Below are 18,023 nucleotides of genomic sequence, written 5' to 3' on the forward strand. Positions count from 1 at the left end.
GTTAAGGATTCATGACACATGGTTTAGCACATTGCGCCACTCAGAGGATGTACAATCACAGACTGCAGAGGAGAGGCTTCAGTGTAAGAATGAGCACACAAAAGCAAGTTAACCAGATTAGCATGCTAAGCTAACTTAATGCTAATGTAGCTTATGATGTGGTACATCCAATCTTGGCAAAATAGATATCCTCAGATTCGACATGATGCAAGGAATCGATAGACACCAATTTTATGATTTTGTGACAAACTGTTCACAAGTTACAGCCTCTGAACCAATTATGGGTCGACCTCATTAAGTTTGCGACATCATAACTTTTTTTTTTCCAGTATAGCAAAAAAATCGGGGACAGTACTTTTATGCGGCTCAGTCCGAAGATCATTTGAGTACATGTTTGGACAAAATTAGACCAATTTTGAAGGAGGAGTAGCGAAAAAACTGTTTTACATTCGCTCCAATATGGCGGCCAGTCACATTGTTGAAAAATAACATATGAGATATCGTTGAAATCGGCATAAGCCAAGGAATATATTGACATAAAGAAATCAAATTTCAAGCAATGTTAGCAAAAGTTATAAGCGTTTTTTCAAAAAACAATTATATCTATGGATCATTAGGTGGCGCTGTGATCAAACGTCTCAGGTACCTTCGGGCCATGCTAATGATGATCTATACCAAATTTGGTGAAATTTCAAATAGTTTAAAAGATATTGCAAATTATGACAAAATTCAAAATGGCGGACACGTGGTACATCCCATCATGGCAAAATCGATATCTACGGATTCGACATGACCCAAGGAATCGAAAGACACCAAGTTTATAATATTCTGACAAACCGTTCACAGGTTATTGGCCAAAATATGCATTTTCCATATCTCATGACCCGTAGGTGGCGCTGATCCCAACTTTGGCATGTAACCTCAGATCAAGCTTCCAATGAAGCGTACCAATTTTCGTTTCGATTGATCAAAGTTTGGTTGAGCTATAGCTTTTGAACCAATTTTGGGTCAACCTCATTAAGTTTGCGACATCATAACTTTTTTTTTTCCAGTATAGCAAAAAAATCGGGGACAGTACTTTTATGCGGCTCAGTCCAAAGATCATTTGAGCACATGTTTGGACAAAATTAGACCAATTTTGAAGGAGGAGTAGCAAAAAAACTGCATACTGTACTTTTCAAAATGGCCACTACTGTAATGGGCGGAGTCTTAATGTAAGATATTGGTTCTTATCAGCATGATGAGATGAATCAAGTGTACTAAGTTTCATTTTTCTAGATCAAAGGGTTCAAAAGTAATAACCATTTCAATGTTGAATTTTTGAACTGCTGGTGGCGCTATAGAGTTGGTCCTAGAGACTCAAAAATTGCTACTTTTACTATTCATGGCCATCACTACAAGTGTGCCAAATTTCATCATTTTCCTACTTACGGTTCATAGGGCTGCCATAGACATCCATTGGCGGAAGAAGAAGAATTGTTATTCTGACAATAACAATTGCTAATATAGCTGCAAGCAGCGATACAGGGGCCAAGCCGCTGTAGCACAGTAGGGCTGTAGCGCAATGCGGAGCCAGAAGAGCAAAAACAGCAGAAATAGAATGTATATGAAGAACAGATGGGTTCAGAAGTACAGATAGGATGAAATCAAAATGAACAAAAGTTCTGATGAGAACAAACACAGAATGTAGAAAAAAAAACACATTTCTAATCCCAGTGTTAGAAACATTAGTACAGCTTTTACCCAGATGATAAAGGAGTTCAAATGACAATTTTAAACACAATTTCAAAGTCGCCCCAAACTGGTCTCGAACCCACGACCGGAATGGTTCGGGATTCATGACGCATGGTTGAACAGATTGCGCCACCCAGAGGACTTGTTTTACAAAGCTTCAGAGCAGAGCCTTCAGTGTAAGAATAAGCACACAAAATCATGTTAACGAGATTAGCATGCTAAGCTATCTTAATGCTAATGTAGCTTATGGTTATCCTGATAGCTGAAGAGCCACATTAGAAAGAATGGCATCTGGTTAGCATGCTAACCAATTATTATGCTAAGTTAACTAGCATAAGGCAAAAAACACAGGCTAGGTCAACTTCGAAGATGAATATCTCGGGAACGGTAGCGAATATCAAAAATCTGTTCAGTCATTTCTGTGCGGCTCGGTCCAAAGATCATCTGATCAAATTTTGGACAAAATTGAGCAAGATTTGAAGGAGGAGTAGCGAAAAAAATGTTTTTCATTTGTTCAAATATGGCGGATAGTCACATTGTTGTAAAATGACAAATGAGATATCGACGGAATCGGCATAAGCCAAAGAATGTAATGACATAAAGAAATAAAAATTTGAACAATATTTACAAAAGTTATAAGCGTTTTTACAAAAGACCTTATATCTCTGGAACACTAGGTGGTGCTGTGCTCAATCTTCTCATGTACCTTCAGGCCATGCTAATGATGATCCTTACCAATTTTGGTGCCGATATGTCAAATACTTAATAAGTTATTGCAAATTATGACAAAATTAAAAATGGCGGACATGTTGTTTATCCGATCTTGGATAATTCGGTATCCACGGATTCGGCATGATGCAAGGAATCCATAGATACCACATTTATGATTCTCTTACAAACTGTTCAAAGGTTATTGGCCAAAATAGCAATTTTTCATATCTCATTACCCGTAGGTGGCGCTGTTTCCAAATTTGGCATGGAACCTCAGGTCATGCTTCTGATGAACTGTACCAATTTTCGTTTCGATTGATGAATTTTTGGCTGAGATACAGCCCCTGAACCAATTTTGGGTCGACCTCGTTAACTTTGCGACATCATAACTTTTTTTTTTCCAGAATAGCAAAAAATTCTGTTCAGTCATTTCTGTCCGGCTCAGTTCAAATATCATTTGAGAATATGTTTGGACAAAATTAGACCAATTTTGAAGGAGGAGTAGCGAAAAAACTGAATATTGTACTTTTCAAAATGGCCTCTACTGTAATGGGCGGAGTCTTAATGTAAGATATTGGTTCTGATCAGCATGATGAGATGAATCAGGTGTACTAAGTTTCATTTTTCTAGATCAAAGGGTTCAAAAGTTATAACCATTTCAATGTTGATTTTTTGAACTGCTGGTGGCGCTATAGCGTTGGTCCTAGAGACTCAAAAATTGCTACAATTACTTTTCATTAGCATCACTACAAGTGTGCGAAATTTCATCATTTTCCTATGTACGGTTCATAGGGCTGCCATAGACTTCCATTTGCGGAAGAAGAAGAAAATTGTTATTCTGACAATAACAATTGCTAATATAGCTGCAAGCAGCAATACGGGGCCAAGCCCTGCAAGGCACAGCAAGCAGACAAAATACAGCAATCTACAAGTACTGTAAGCACAGCAGCGCAGCAAGCATTTAAGCAACAACAGCAGTGCGGAGCCAGAAGAACAAAAAGAGCAGAAATTGAATATACATGTAAATGTATAAGCACAGCAGTGCAGGAAGCATTTAAGCACCAACAGCAGTGCAGAGCCAGAAGGAATTGAAATGACAACTTTATACAAAATTTTTAAGTTGCCCTACACAGGACTCGAACCCATAACCATATTGGTTAAGGATTCATGACACATGGTTTAGCACATTGCGCCACTCAGAGGATGTACAATCACAGACTGCAGAGGAGAGGCTTCAGTGTAAGAATGAGCACACAAAAGCAAGTTAACCAGATTAGCATGCTAAGCTAACTTAATGCTAATGTAGCTTATGATGTGGTACATCCAATCCTGGCAAAATAGATATCCTCAGATTCGACATGATGCAAGAAATCAATAGACACCAATTTTATGATTTTGTGACAAACTGTTCACAAGTTACCGCCTCTGAACCAATTATGGGTCGACCTCATTAAGTTTGCGACATCATAACTTTTTTTTTTCAGTATAGCAAAAAAAACGGGGACAGTACTTTTATGTGGCTCAGTCTGAAGATCATTTGAGTACATCTTTGGACAAAATTAGACCAATTTTGAAGGAGGAGTAGCGAAAAAACTGTTTTACATTCGCTCCAATATGGCGGCCAGTCACATTGTTGAAAAATAACATATGAGATATCGTTGAAATCGGCATAAGCCAAGGAATATATTGACATAAATAAATCAAATTTCAAGTAATGTTAGCAAAAGTTATAAGCGTTTTTTCAAAAAACAATGATATCTATGGAACACTAGGTGGCGCTGTGATCAAACTTCTCAGGTACCTTCGGGCCATGCTAATGACGATCCATACCAAATTTGGTGAAGAAATTTCAAATAGTTTAAAAGATATTGCAAATTATGACAAAATTTAAAATGGCGGACACGTGGTACTTCCCATCATGGCAAAATCGATATCCACGGATTCGTTATGATCCAAGGAATCGATAGACACCAAGTTTATAATTTTCTGACAAACCGTTCACAAGTTATTGGCCAAAATATGCATTTTCCATATCTCATGACCCGTAGGTGGCGCTGTTCCCAACTTTGGCATGGAACCTCAGATCATGCTTCCGATGAAGTGTACCAATTTTCGTTTCGATTGATCAAAGTTTGGCCGAACTATAGCTTCTGAACCAATTTTGGGTCGACCTCATTAAGTTTGCGACATCATAACTTTTTTTTTCCAGTATAGCAAAAAAATCGGGGACAGTACTTTTATGCGGCTCAGTCCGAAGATCATTTGAGCATATGTTTGGACAAAATTAGACCAATTTTGAAGGGGGAGTAGCAAAAAAACTTCATACTGTACTTTTCAAAATGGCCACTACTGTAATGGGCGGAGTCTTGATGTAAGATATTGGTTCTGATCAGCATGATGAGATGAATCAGGTGTACTAAGTTTCATTTTTCTAGATCAAAGGGTTCAAAAGTTATAACCATTTCAATGTTGAATTTTTGAACTGCTGGTGGCGCTATAGAGTTGGTCCTAGAGACTCAAAAATTGCTACAATTACTTTTCATTACCATCACTACAAGTGTGCCAAATTTCATCATTTTCCTATGTACGGTTCATAGGGCTGCCATAGACTTCCATTGGCGGAAGAAGAAGAAGAAGAAGAAGAAGAAGAAGAAGAAGAAGAAGAAGAAGAAGAAGAAGAAGAAGAAGAAGAAGAAGAAGAAGAAGAAGAAGAAGAAGAAGAAGAAGAAGAAGAAGAAGAAGAAGAAGAAGAAGAAGAAGAAGAAGAAGAAGAAGAAGAAGAAGAAGAAGAAGAAGAAGAAGAAGAAGAAGAAGAAGAAGAAGAAGAAGAAGAAGAAGAAGAAGAAGAAGAAGAAGAAGAAGAAGAAGAAGAAGAAGAAGAAGAAGAAGAAGAAGAAGAAGAAGAAGAAGAAGAAGAAAACTAACAGATACAATAGGTGCCTTAGCCCCTTCGGGGCTTGGCCCCTAATAATAATAATAAGAAAACTAACAGATACAATAGGTGCCATAGCCCCTTCGGGGCTTGGCCCCTAATAAATATAATTTATATAGCGCTTTTCACAAACTCAAAGTCGCTTTACAGGGCAGGTAGATAATGTAAGAATTGAGAAATTAGGAAATACCGGACAGTCTGGTTGAAGAGCGAACCAGACCCCGAGAGAACAATGGACCTCTCTTGAAATTACTATTTGAACTCACCATTTGAAGAGTCTCACTTCAGAATACATCTCTCCCCCTCTTCCCCACTCCCCCTCTCTCATTCTAAGACCACATGTAAATCACCCAGAAATCCATATGGTTTAATGTTAACAATTATCATCAAGTTTAATACATGTTTGGTATCATTTAAAATGTTACAGTGCGACTGGTATAAATGTCTCATTTCCAAACAAGTAAACAAAAGGTATTAAGGTTTTTAAGAGTTTAAATATATCTGGCAGACAAAGAAAGATGATCTCCTGACAAATGGTCTCCTACCCCCCCAAAAGGTGTAACCTCTGAATGCAAATTTCTTTTGTTAGAACATGTTTCCATGTGATCAAGGGGAATTCGGGGCCTTTTCTGTATTTCAGATTAGCCCATGAGAGTGAGACGTCCCAGCCTCATGTATTTCTTAATGTTAGGTTGCATCTCTTCTCTCTATTCCAGAGCATTTGATGTTTTGTATCAATTATCTTTGAATTGATTATGAAATTGGCATGATACATTTACCTGACATAATAAATTGTTACATTTGATTATTCTAACAGACTTTGACATTATTTTCATTAAAGAGTTAAAAGGAATAGTCAAACATTCGCTCACAATTAATGATCCAAAGATATCATTAAATCCTTTTCATTTATGGAGTCAGATGAAATAATGAGAGAATACACATTCAAATGTATTGCATTTCATCAAAAAATACTTTGCCTAGAGAAAAGGACAGTAACACGTAGAGACCTTCCGTGCTGGTCGGATGCCAGTTTTGGGCCGAATAAGCGCAAGCTTACAATAATAAGAAAAATGAAAAAAAAAAAAAAAAAGGTAGAGGTGAAGAGATGCGTCTTGAGACGGGACTGAAAGATGGTGAGGGACTCAAGAGGTGCGGATCTCTTGGGGGAGGGAGTTCCAGAGCCTGGGAGCTGCCCTGGAGAAGGCTCCATCCCCAAAACTGCGGAGGTTGGACTTGAGGATGCAGAGGAGACTGGCTGAGGTGGATCTGAGGGACCGTGAGGGTTGGTAGGGGGAAATGAGGTCAGTGGGGTATGAGGGGGCCAAGATGGTGGAGGGCTTTGTAAGTGAGGACCAGGGTTTTGTAGGTGAACCGGTGGGAGATAGAAAGCCAGTGGAGTTGTTGTGGTGCCAGGACTTGGAGCGGGTGATGAGTCGGGCAGCTGCGTTCTGGACCAGTTGGAGTCGTTTGATGTAGGTAGAGCTGATGCTAAGGAGAAGTGAGTCGCAGTAGTCCAGTCGGGAGGAGATGAAGGCATGAATGACTCTTTTAGCAGCAGGGTCTGAGTTTGGCGATGTTGCGGAGATGAAAGAAGGAGGTTTTGATGACATGACGGGTGTGTTGCTCAAGGGAGATGGTGGAATCAAAGATCACGCCAAGGTTGCGGGCCTGGGGACATGGGCAGACAATGGTGCCGTCGATGGTGAGAGTGGGGTTATTGGTTTTGCTGAGTGTGGATTTAGAGCCTATGAGGAGGAATTCTGTTTTATCGCTGTTGAGTTTGAGGAAGTTGTGTTGCATCCAGGTTTTAATAGCTGACAGACAGGATTGATGAGGGAGAGGGGAGGATTGTGGGGGGATTTGGTGCTGAGGTAGATCTGGGTGTCATCGGCGTTGAAGTGGCGAAGTATCTGACCAAGGGGGAAGATGTAGATGATGAAGAGGAGGGGGCAGAGTACAGAGCCTTGGGGAACACCTTGGGTGACTGTGGCTGTGGTAGAGATGTGGTTATGGAGAAAGAAGAAGTGGGATCTGTTTGAAAGATTGGAGAGGAGTCAGCTGAGTGCAGTACCTTCGATACCAAGGTCTTTGAGTCTGGTGAGCAGGATGTTGTGGCTCACGGTATCGAAGGCTTGCACTCAAGTCGAGGAGGATAAGGATATTGAGGGAACCAGTGTTAGCGGAGATGAGGAGGTTGTTGAGGACTTTGAGGAGAGCGGTTTCTGTGCTGTGGAGGGGGTGAAAACCAGATTGGAGAGGTTCAAATTGGTTATTGGCATGAAGATGGGTTTGTAGTTGAGGTGACTATATGTTCCAGGGTTTTAGACAGAAAGGGGAGGTTGGATATTGGCCGGGAGGTGTTGAGGGAAAAGGGATCCAGACCAGGTCAGGAAGGATGGGGAGAAGAGGGGCCGTGGTAGGTGCCGGAGTAGATACTGGGAGGTCAGGTACAGGGGATAGAGATTGGTAAATGATGTTGATTTTCTCAGCGAAAAAGTGTAGGAATGAGTTGCAGAGATCCGGAGTAGAGGTAAGGAGGGTGTTGATCCGAGGCTTGATGAGGTTGTTTATTGTGGAGAAGAGGGTTCTGGGGTTTTGACAGAGGTTGGTGAGGATGGTGGAGAGGTAGGCAGATTTGGCAGCAATGAGGGCGTCTTTGTTGGCAATAAGGTTGAGTTTATAGGCTTCATGGTGGAGATCAATCATGTGAGAGATTATTTTTTTGCCAGACGTTCAAGTTGGCAGCCAGTTTGTTTTCATTTCCGGAGTGCAGGTGTGTACCATGGTGAAGAGGTGTTAAAAGTGACGGTTTTTGTTTTGAGGGGGGCCAGAGTGCTGAGGGAGGTAGACAAGGTGGAGTTAAGGTGGTTTGTGAGATCATCAGGTGAGGTGAGGGTTGAGTCTAGGTGGAGAGTGGTGGAGAGCAGGTCAGAAAGATGGCGGGGATCGATATATTTAAGGTTGCGGAAGATGATTTTTCTGAGGAGGTGGGGGCGTGGGTTTGGAGAATGGATGGTGAACCGTATCAGTTTGTAATCAGAGAGGGGAAAGAGGCATGGATGGAGGTCGAGCACCGGTTGGTTTGTGGAGCAGATCAGGTCGAGGATGTATCCTTTTTCATGGGTGGGGAATGTGACATGTTGGGTGAGAGTAAAATGGTGAATTCTGATGACAGCTTGCAGGTGGGAGAGTCTATGTGGATGTTTAAGTCACAGAGTAACTGCAGACGTGAAGAAATATGAGACTAGTGTAAGGAGTTCAGTAAAATCAGAGAGGAAAGAGGGATTTGGTTTAGGTGGCCGGAAAATGAGGATGACTGTCAAGGAGGAAACAGCTGTGAAGGCGAGATATTCAAATGATGATACTGAGGGGAGGGTGAGTTCTGCGATCCGCGATTTTTTGATCCTTTGTTTTTTAACATAGACATACAGAAACACACTTGTGTCTGTCTGCCGCAAAAATTCAGAAAATGTTTCAAAGACAGCGGGCTGTCTGCCGAAGACACATTATACGACATCAATAGCGGTTCACTTCCACGGTTTGGTTCGATTGTGTTCATATCAGCAGCGAACCGTACCCGAGTTCACATGAACCGTACCCCAGACCACCTTTTTAATCGGACTCGAGTACGGTTCGTGGGTGCGCACCCGAGTTCAGAAGACAGCGTTCACATCATCCAAACGAACCGAACTCTGACGTCATTCAAACCCGGGTGCGCACCAAAAGTGCTAGTGTGAAAGCGCCCTTATTGAAAATAACGGCGAGGCCACCGGCACGGCGGGAGGGGCAGGGTTTGCAGATGTAGTTGTAGCCAGGGGGGGGATGCTTGGTTGAGGGAGAAGAAATCATTGGGTTGTTGCCAGGTTTAGGTGAGCAGAAGGAAATCCAGAGTGTTTTCCAAGAATGAGTTCTTGGAAAACAGGGACTTTATTGTTGAGCGATTAAGTGTTGAGGAGGGCAAAGTTGGCACGGTGAGAGGGTGGATGTTCAATTCCATCAGGAATGGCAGGCTGGAAAGATCTGAGGTTGTCCCAATTCACAGTGCGTGTGGACAGTGAGTGAATTTGCAAATGATTGGAGAATAGGTGTATGTGAAGTGCGGATAGCACTGTAGTCCAGACTGGGTTTACTGTGCAGCCTGACGGTGCGTTCAGCCCTATGTGATCCAGTGGGGGAAGGATTCTGATGACTCGGGAGAGGTGCGACAGAGCGTGCAGGTGACCAGATTGATGGAATGGATTGTCCGTGATGGAAGTAAACAAACTTGCGCCGAAAGCTTCTGGGGATGTAACGGGGTCGACGAAGAAGTCTGAGCTGTTTGATGACTGGGATGTAGTGGAGTAGTTAATTAGTTCGACCAGTTGCAGAGTTGAATATTTGAACATGATAGAGGGACTGAGAGCTCCGTGATAGCAGTTAGTCATGGACTAGAAGCACAGAGGTGGATAACTGATGTGAGTGCCAAAATGATCCATGGCATGACAGGGGGAGATGAAAGTCCAGTCTAGGTCACGGCTTGCATCTGGTGGAGGTAGCCTGTGAGAAGGAGGTAGGCAATCGGGTTAGCTGCTGAAGCAGCTAGGATTAGCCGCCACGCATTGGGTGAACGAGGGCAGCCAGATAGTGGCTAACTGACGAGGTGACAGTCCAGTAGAAGGGCCCAAGCAGTTTTGGGAATCAGCAGAGAGGCTGTCCAGAGGTAGGGGTACAGCGAACACAAAGAAACAGGAACACAAGAGGCAATAGTAGACGGAGAAGCGGCGATTAAACAGCGCCAGCGTCCTCTCAAGAATACTGAAAGACACGACTCAATTGATGACACACAGTAACAGTGTAGAGTGAAATGAGAACCTCTTGTCAATATTGTTAATTCTTTGCTTTCTTTAGGACACATCCCAAATAATTACAAGCTGGCAGTTTTAAATCCCACAATAGAACACTGGCTTGGGATCCCACTGGTCCCAACACAAATCTAGCAAGATCAGGCATTTTTACCTTTGCTGCAGGTGGGAGTGGGAGGTCAAAAATATACAGCAGGTCCAGGGATTTAACAAGAACTATTTAGTCAACAAATGTTCCGAAAATATGAAAGCGTGTTTTTACTACACAAAACCAAAATAAGAAAAGTCTGATACTCTGACAAATTTCCCAGTAGTTACTTGTAATAAATCTTGGGGAACAATTGATTATGAATTTTTCTGATAAATCTTCTTCTGAAACCCCCCCAGAAATTGAATATATTAAAGGGACACTCCACCCATTTGCATTAAGCTTTGCATTGTTAGAAACCCAGTCATACTATTGAATGGTCGTGCAACACTCTCTCATTTTCCCCTGAGACGGGAGAAATCCGTTATTGACCTCTTACACTTCCTCCTACAATGACGCAAAAATCGTCATTTTGCGTCATTGTAGGAGGAAGTGTAAGAGGGGGGGGATTTCTGTTGAGACTACAGACACTCGTTCCTCATCTTTCTTTTCTGGATTAGTGGGAGTGGCTTGCGGAGCTGTGCAATGTGGTGCATTGTGGGAGTTGTTGTCTTTCATACAAATGCGTCCTGAAGTTATTTTTTGTCTTTCCTCGGTCACGAAGGCACCAAATTCAAAATTTATTTTACATTTCGACTACATATATGACCCACTTTCAATAAAAACAATGTTCAAATGGGTGGAATGCCCCTTTAAAGACTGGTTGAATGCATTGATTGTAACAGATGAAGATGAAACAGAAATTTGTTAAGGTCAAAACAAAAAACAAAAAACAAAAATGTTAAGGTCACAGGTAAAGTTGAGATTTTTATGGACGATCTTATAGTTCAACACCTCCAGAGGGACAACGCAAGCTCGCAAGACGGAGAGAAAAATGTTGGCAAATGTCTTCCACTAAGGCTCAACTCCCTCGAGACGAACCAATTCATCGTCCATACAAATGATCAGACAAGCCGAACGATTAAATAAGAAGATAATAGACATTGCAAACAGTTTTAAGGTTGAAAATGAAATAAAATGTTCAAATGAGGATGTGTTGAATTTGCAGAGCAAGCTCAAGTTACTTAAACCCTAGTTTGAGCTTGGCCGGCATGACTTAAGGGTCATTGTTAGAAGTGTGATGTATGTGTGTAGCTATATGGACATGACATGTTTAGGGGTGTTAAAATCCTATATAGTTTTGAAGAGAACTTTTGACGTCTCTTGCTTCAAACATAGAAAATGTGTGAGGTTAGAGAGGGGTCAAAAGGGCTGTGATAGAGGAACTTACCATATAAAGCTTTTAATGTACGTACTGCATAGAATATGTGTGGAAAAAATAACAGATAACTTGAACATGTGCTTGTGCAAGCTAATGCTAATAGAGGGACTAGGATAAGTCCCAAGTATTAACCTTATAAGGGAATTAGCTGTACTATAATGACAGCCCATAATTAGAAGGCGGCCCAGAAAATAGGGTTAGTATAAAAAGCTTAGAAGGGTTTTTTTTCGGGGCTGCATTTCGGGTGAAGACTTTTACGTGTTTATGTTATTTTTGCCTTTGAAAATTTTGTCTTTGTATTATTCTGAATCTTTAAAATAACAAAATCATGTTGTGATTCATAAAACTTTTTTCAATAAGTCTCAGAGTCATTTTTTTACTATAAATATTTCATGATTTTGGTCATGAAATATTAATACTGGCAAACACCCAGTGCATTCGAATTCATGATTGATCTGGTTAGAGGCTCCGCCGAGGACCCTGAATCGACATCCTACATCCTTGATATAACAGGTAAGAGCAATATTTAATTGCAGCAGATTATGGATATGTCTGAGTATGATTTATTGGTTACAGTGGTATAGAAATACAACATACATTAATATTATGTTTTGTAGGCTCCGCTGCAGCCAAACTGTTGTAACCTAATCCTTCCTCCTTCTTCCACATACTAAAAATACTACTGAGAAATGTGTTATCACAGAGTTTAACTGTTATTGTTATTTGTCAAATATAAGTGTGTGTTATTGCACATAACTTTTAATATTATGTTTTGTAGGCTCCGCTGCAGCCAAACTGTTGTAGCCTAAAAAAAGTTGAGGCCCACTACTACACTGCAAAAAATGCTGTTCTTACTTAGTATTTTTGTGTTGTTTCCAGTCCAAAAATCTAAAAATTCTTAAATCAAGAAGCATTTACTAGAGAAGTAAAACTACATAAGAAATTCTATTTTGTTTTCAGATAAACAGAAAGTATCTTAAGTGATTTTTGCTTAAAACAAGCTAAATTATCTGCCAGTGCAGTAAGGAAAATAATCTTGTTTTAAGAACAACATGTTTTTATTAAGTTTTTTTGAATTAAGTTTTTTTTTCTTACTGCACTGGCAGATAATTTAGCTTGTTTTAAGCAAAAATTACTTAAGTTACTTACTGTTTATCTGAAAACAAAAAATAATTTCTTATGTAGTTTTACTTCTCTAGTAAATACTTCTTGATTTAAGAATTTTTAGATTTTTGGACTGGAAACAACACAAAAATACTAAGTAAGAACAGCATTTTTTGCAGTGTAGGCCCAAGTCATTTGTCATGCGTGGTTCTTTAATTTAAACACATTTATCTAATGGTATGTTTAACTGAATGCAATGCTTTAAGTATGTAATTCTGAGGTGCGTTTCCCTTAAAATAGGGTTGTAAATCTCAGTTCCTGGAGGGCCACAGCCCTGCAGAGTTTAGCTTCATTCCTGCTTCAACACACACCCCTGTAGTTTTCAAATAGGCCTTGATTCCCTGCATAGGTCGTGTTTAATTAGGCTTTAAGCTAAACTCTGCCTGGCTGTGGCCCTCCAGGAAATGGGAGCTCTACCGCAAGTTCTGCCGAGAAGACTCTCATTCATTAATCACGTTATTCATTAACCACAGTTCTAGGCAATCACCACTCAACATATAGTATTTAAGTCCGGTTAACACCCCTTACTATGTTCGCAGAAACTGATGCCTACATTCACTCACCCGCGTCTCGATTGCAACCATAACGACACAGAATCATATTGTTGATTCTGATCTCACGTGCGGCCGCACGTTCTCGAGCCCCAGGCCCGAGCAGAGCGAGACCCTTGAGTAGGAAGCCAGCGCGTGGCGGTTCTCAAGTTTTCGGTAGGCACTTGTTCCACCAGCCACTTTATGACACATTATACCATCGTGACTGCATGAAAAGAGCTTTACTGTTTTTAAAACAGATTTGTGAGCATTAGTGGAACTGCAGGTGTGAGAATAAACACGAAACACGTGATCATAGGTGTGATAGCCAAAGGACAAAAAAGCAGAAAAATATACAGTGCACCTACCATGATGCGGCGACAGCCGAGTGTGTGTGTGTGCATTCATGTTGGTGCGCATCCACTGGCGCCGAGCGCGTGTTTCCAATTCATTACTCACGTAATTGTGCGTGTGTGTGTGTGTGTGTGTGTGTGTGTGTGTGTCCAATCATTTGGCCGGATCCCGTGGTTTCCTCAGATATAATAAGGAACCACTTTGTTGAAAGCCCAGATAAAAGTAAAAAGCTATTATTTTGTGTAGAGCCATGTACGAGGCAGTTCGACTTCACAAGCACATTTCTTTACACACGTACACACACACGCTCGTGAGTAATGAATTGGAAACACTCGCTCTGCGCCAGTGGACGCGCACTGTTATGAATGCCTGTGCGGCAACGTGAAACAACGGCAAGCACACGCGTAAGTTCTACGGAGGACTGTATTCTCAAAATGGGTTTCGTCTTTATTCTCGAAATAGTTTCGACTTTATTCTCGAAATAATTTTTTTTTCCTCGGATTTCTTTGTTTCTGGTTGCGGTTCAGGGCTTCCGTAGGCTATTCTGATCATGCCATGACATTTTCTTGTTGTGCAGCTGGCTCTAGAGGCAGTATTTTCTTACTATGTCGGGAGAGTTATTCTTATGCGTTTTAGAATAATGTCACTTGCCAGGTCATGTTAGGGGATAGACAACAGAATTTATTATACTTGTCAAAACGAAAATAGAAACCCCAATATGTCTCTCTTTACGTTTATTTTGTCCTGTTGTCGGCTTCAGATAAGAAAAGAAACAGTTTGCCCCACACGTCCAAAATTCTTAGCACACTTTAGATAACCTTCCGCAACGAGTGCAGGCTCTTTGGTGGAGCTCTGCTTTGAATGAAGTTCCATCGTGACAAATGAATGGATGAAAAGCATCTGCTACCCTCTGGATTTGGATTACGGATGGGGCTTACGACGAGGTTCAGGCTTTATTAAGCTTAAATTCAGAGGATGAAATCCAGTGGGAACTGTAAAAAAGCACGCAGTCCTACATCATCAGACTAATTTGCCTAATCGTCATGGTACTTTAGACCTTTTTTTAACTGAAAAAATTAACAATGCGCACCAGAAAACGTGGAGTTTTGAGTACCAACATTTTTGGGGACAAGGACACGTTTACTTACTGGAGTAAGATTTTTCTCCATCTCTGGTAATATAGCAATCATGATTAGGGCAACACAATATAACATTTTAGTATCAATATCACGATGTGCGAATCCGCAAAAAAGTCACATCACAGGATGAGTGATGTCATGCACATATGTAAGTTGACCGGTTTAGGTTTGGAACGCATGCGATTCGCGGATTAATTGCAAAGTTTACCCATCGTGGAGTGAAAGTTTATCATTTGCATGTGTTTTTGCAAGTCCTGTCATTTTAAACATCAAGCGCAAGAACAAGACTGGAACTTGCACGCTGTTTAGTGCGTGCACACAGAGCCTGCGTTATGGGTAAGATGTCTACACTGCATAATTAATCTCTTATTTACATAGTGTCAACACTTTGTTATAATGAAAGGATTCGTGAACATGCAGAAAGAACTCGGAAAGCCCAGCATTTTGAGCAGTGAATGGAATTTGACTAACGCCTCTGATTGACCATCGTCTCCTTAGCCACGGGCCGGTCCTGCTTTTGGGATGTTTAGGGGTATTTACACAACACCTTTTAACAGAAGTTTTTAGTTGAAAACGTGAAACACACATTGTGGGATCGACAGGAGTGAAACACACACATGAAACACACAGTAAAACACACAAACTAACCTGTTTGTTCCTCAGTTTCTTCATGTTGGACTCTGAATGTTTCTTCAATCTTCACGTCTTCACTCTCCTCTTTAATAAACGCCATCTTTATAATAGTGTGTCACGTGGATCTCAGTCACTTCACCAGGAGTTTTTCTGTGTGTTTGGACACTCTGTCCTGTTTAAGAGGAGAATATTTAACAGAAAGAAAAACACACTAAACTAAATCTCTGAGTGTGTGTCAATCAGATCTAGTTCAGTAGTTCAGTTCACTGGTAAGAGAGTCAGTCAGAGAGAGAGAGTTAATATACTTAAATGATCAGATTAGACTAAAAACACTCTAAACTAAATCTCTGAGTGTGTCTCAATCAGATCTAGTTCAGTAGTTCAGTTCACTGGTAAGAGAGTCAGTCAGAGAGAGAGTTAATGGACTTAAATGATCTGATTAGACTAAAACACTCTAAACTAAATCTCTGAGAGCGTCTCAATCAGATCTAGTTCAGTAGTTCAGTTCACTGGTAAGAGAGTCAGTCAGAGAGAGAGAGTTAATATACTTAAATGATCAGATTAGACTAAAAACACTCTAAACTAAATCTCTGAGTGTGTCTCAATCAGATCTAGTTCAGTAGTTCAGTTCACTGGTAAGAGAGTCAGTCAGAGAGAGTTAATGGACTTAAATGATCAGATTAGACTATACAGGCAATTAATATTTAGGAATTATGATTTACATGTGGTATGCATTTATTTCTAGATTAAACTGTGATGAAAACATTTTCAGTTGATTTGTAGAAGTTGGCATTCCACATGTGTGTGTTGTTGTTCTTGCTGCATTTACACTGGTGAACTGCAGGAGTCGTCAGCGGGATTCGGTGATTCGAGCGCTTACAAACTCTGAATCATTTGATTAATTTGAATCTGAACCGGTTTCAAAGAGCTCCGTTTCTCTATCATTACTTGCCAGATAACAAACAGCGTGTTTATGATGAACTGATTCACAATATAGGGAGCGAAATGAGACGCATTTTTCTAACGTTACATGTTTGCTCACAAAAACTGTTCTTTAATGTTATTTATGCACTCTATTATGTTCTACTATGAAGTATGTTCATTAATGTCATTAAATACATAATGTTACCAAAAAAATAACATGTTATATTTCTATATAATTGTCCGAACTGGTTACATTGGTTTAAATACTTTAAATGATTAAAACACAAACCTTTCTTCAGCAGAATCACAGATGCAGGAGCGGCGCAGCCTTATGACGTCATGTTGTCACGCCAAAATAAAAGTCCCGTTCACACGAAATAGAAATTCACACACAGAAAACAAATGAAGAATCGCAGGTTCCCAGTGCAGATTATTTAAATGCCACTGAGATTTTATCAAAAGCTTCTGGCTTATATCTAAATATAATTATACCAAATAGTGAGCAGTTGTAGCTAAACAATTAACTTTGTGGTTGCAGAGAAAGATCTGCAGTTTAATTTATTAACTAAAACTGAATCCTTATCATGATGAATATATCATCTTATTTCTACAAGTTTATCTACATAATATAAGCACATTTCAGCTTTGTTTCGTTAAAGTGCATTTTATTAAAATGGCCTTGACTGTAAACTGACAGTGTTTTGGAAGTTCAAGTCCATTTACAAACATTTTTTATATATATATATATATATATATATATATATATATATATATATATATATAAGTCTATAGCCTATGTTACATGCTCATATATTCTGACACATAAACAGCAAAGAAACCATAAAATAATTAGACCAACATTTACTTGCATCAATCAATGGTTGGTATTTTTATCATTAGTATTATTGTTACATTTAATGTATTGCCACACTTTAATATGTGAATTATATTATCAGAAAACTGAACATTTAGCATTGTCAGGCTTTTATTTGTGCTTAATGGATAAAACAACGGCGCTGCGCACTCAGCTGCTCATACACATGGCTGCTGTAAATGGCGCTGTTTTCAACACTCTTGATGCTTCGAATCTTTTCCCGAAACATTCAGGGGAAAGCCTCAGTGCTTCATGAGGCTTCATTTGCTCATCCCTAGTGCATGCTGTTAGGAAGACGGAGACACAGAAGATGTAGGTATAAACGGGTAACTAATAATAATCCAACAGGTAGCGATCCATACACAGAAAACACACACCATAGTGTTAACCATACTAGACAACAAGTGCAGGATAAGGTGACATATATACACAAACTCAAACAAGATAAACTAACACAGCTGACACGGATGACCTAATAATGACATGCTGGTAATGAGCCGGGACGATTGAAACGCGGGATAGATGAAACACTGAGAATTCTTTGAAAAACACTCACTTCATGTACGTCAAATTTCATCAGCACGTACAGCACGCAATGCCTACCCGACCCGCGAAAACATTTCTTCTTTACGTTGTGCCGTTTTATAGTTAGTGCGGGAAAGCTGATTTTGAATGTGGTGAGTGAATTATTTCGTGCAGTACCTTTTTTTGACTGACAAGTTGTATTTATTGTTTCATGTGCCATTGTAATGATAATATGGAAGGTGTATTAGTA

The 18,023-nt window shown here is 40.1% G+C and overlaps 1 long non-coding RNA gene across 1 annotated transcript in view; it reads right to left on the bottom strand.

Moving 5' to 3' along the window:
• The window catches only part of LOC308689398, a 31,030-nt gene extending 14,307 nt beyond the window's left edge, over window positions 1–16,723 (bottom strand). Inside the window, exons 1-2 of the long non-coding RNA XR_014029999.1 lie at window positions 16,664–16,723; window positions 15,466–15,622 (exon numbers count right to left, since the gene is read on the bottom strand). This is a non-coding gene — a long non-coding RNA (uncharacterized lncRNA). The remainder of the gene's footprint in view (window positions 1–15,465; window positions 15,623–16,663) is intronic.
• Window positions 16,724–18,023: the final 1,300 nt, after the last annotated feature.

Source organism: Scardinius erythrophthalmus, assembly GCF_964197995.2.
Source record: "Scardinius erythrophthalmus genome assembly, chromosome: 4".
Lineage (NCBI taxonomy): Eukaryota > Metazoa > Chordata > Actinopteri > Cypriniformes > Leuciscidae > Scardinius > Scardinius erythrophthalmus.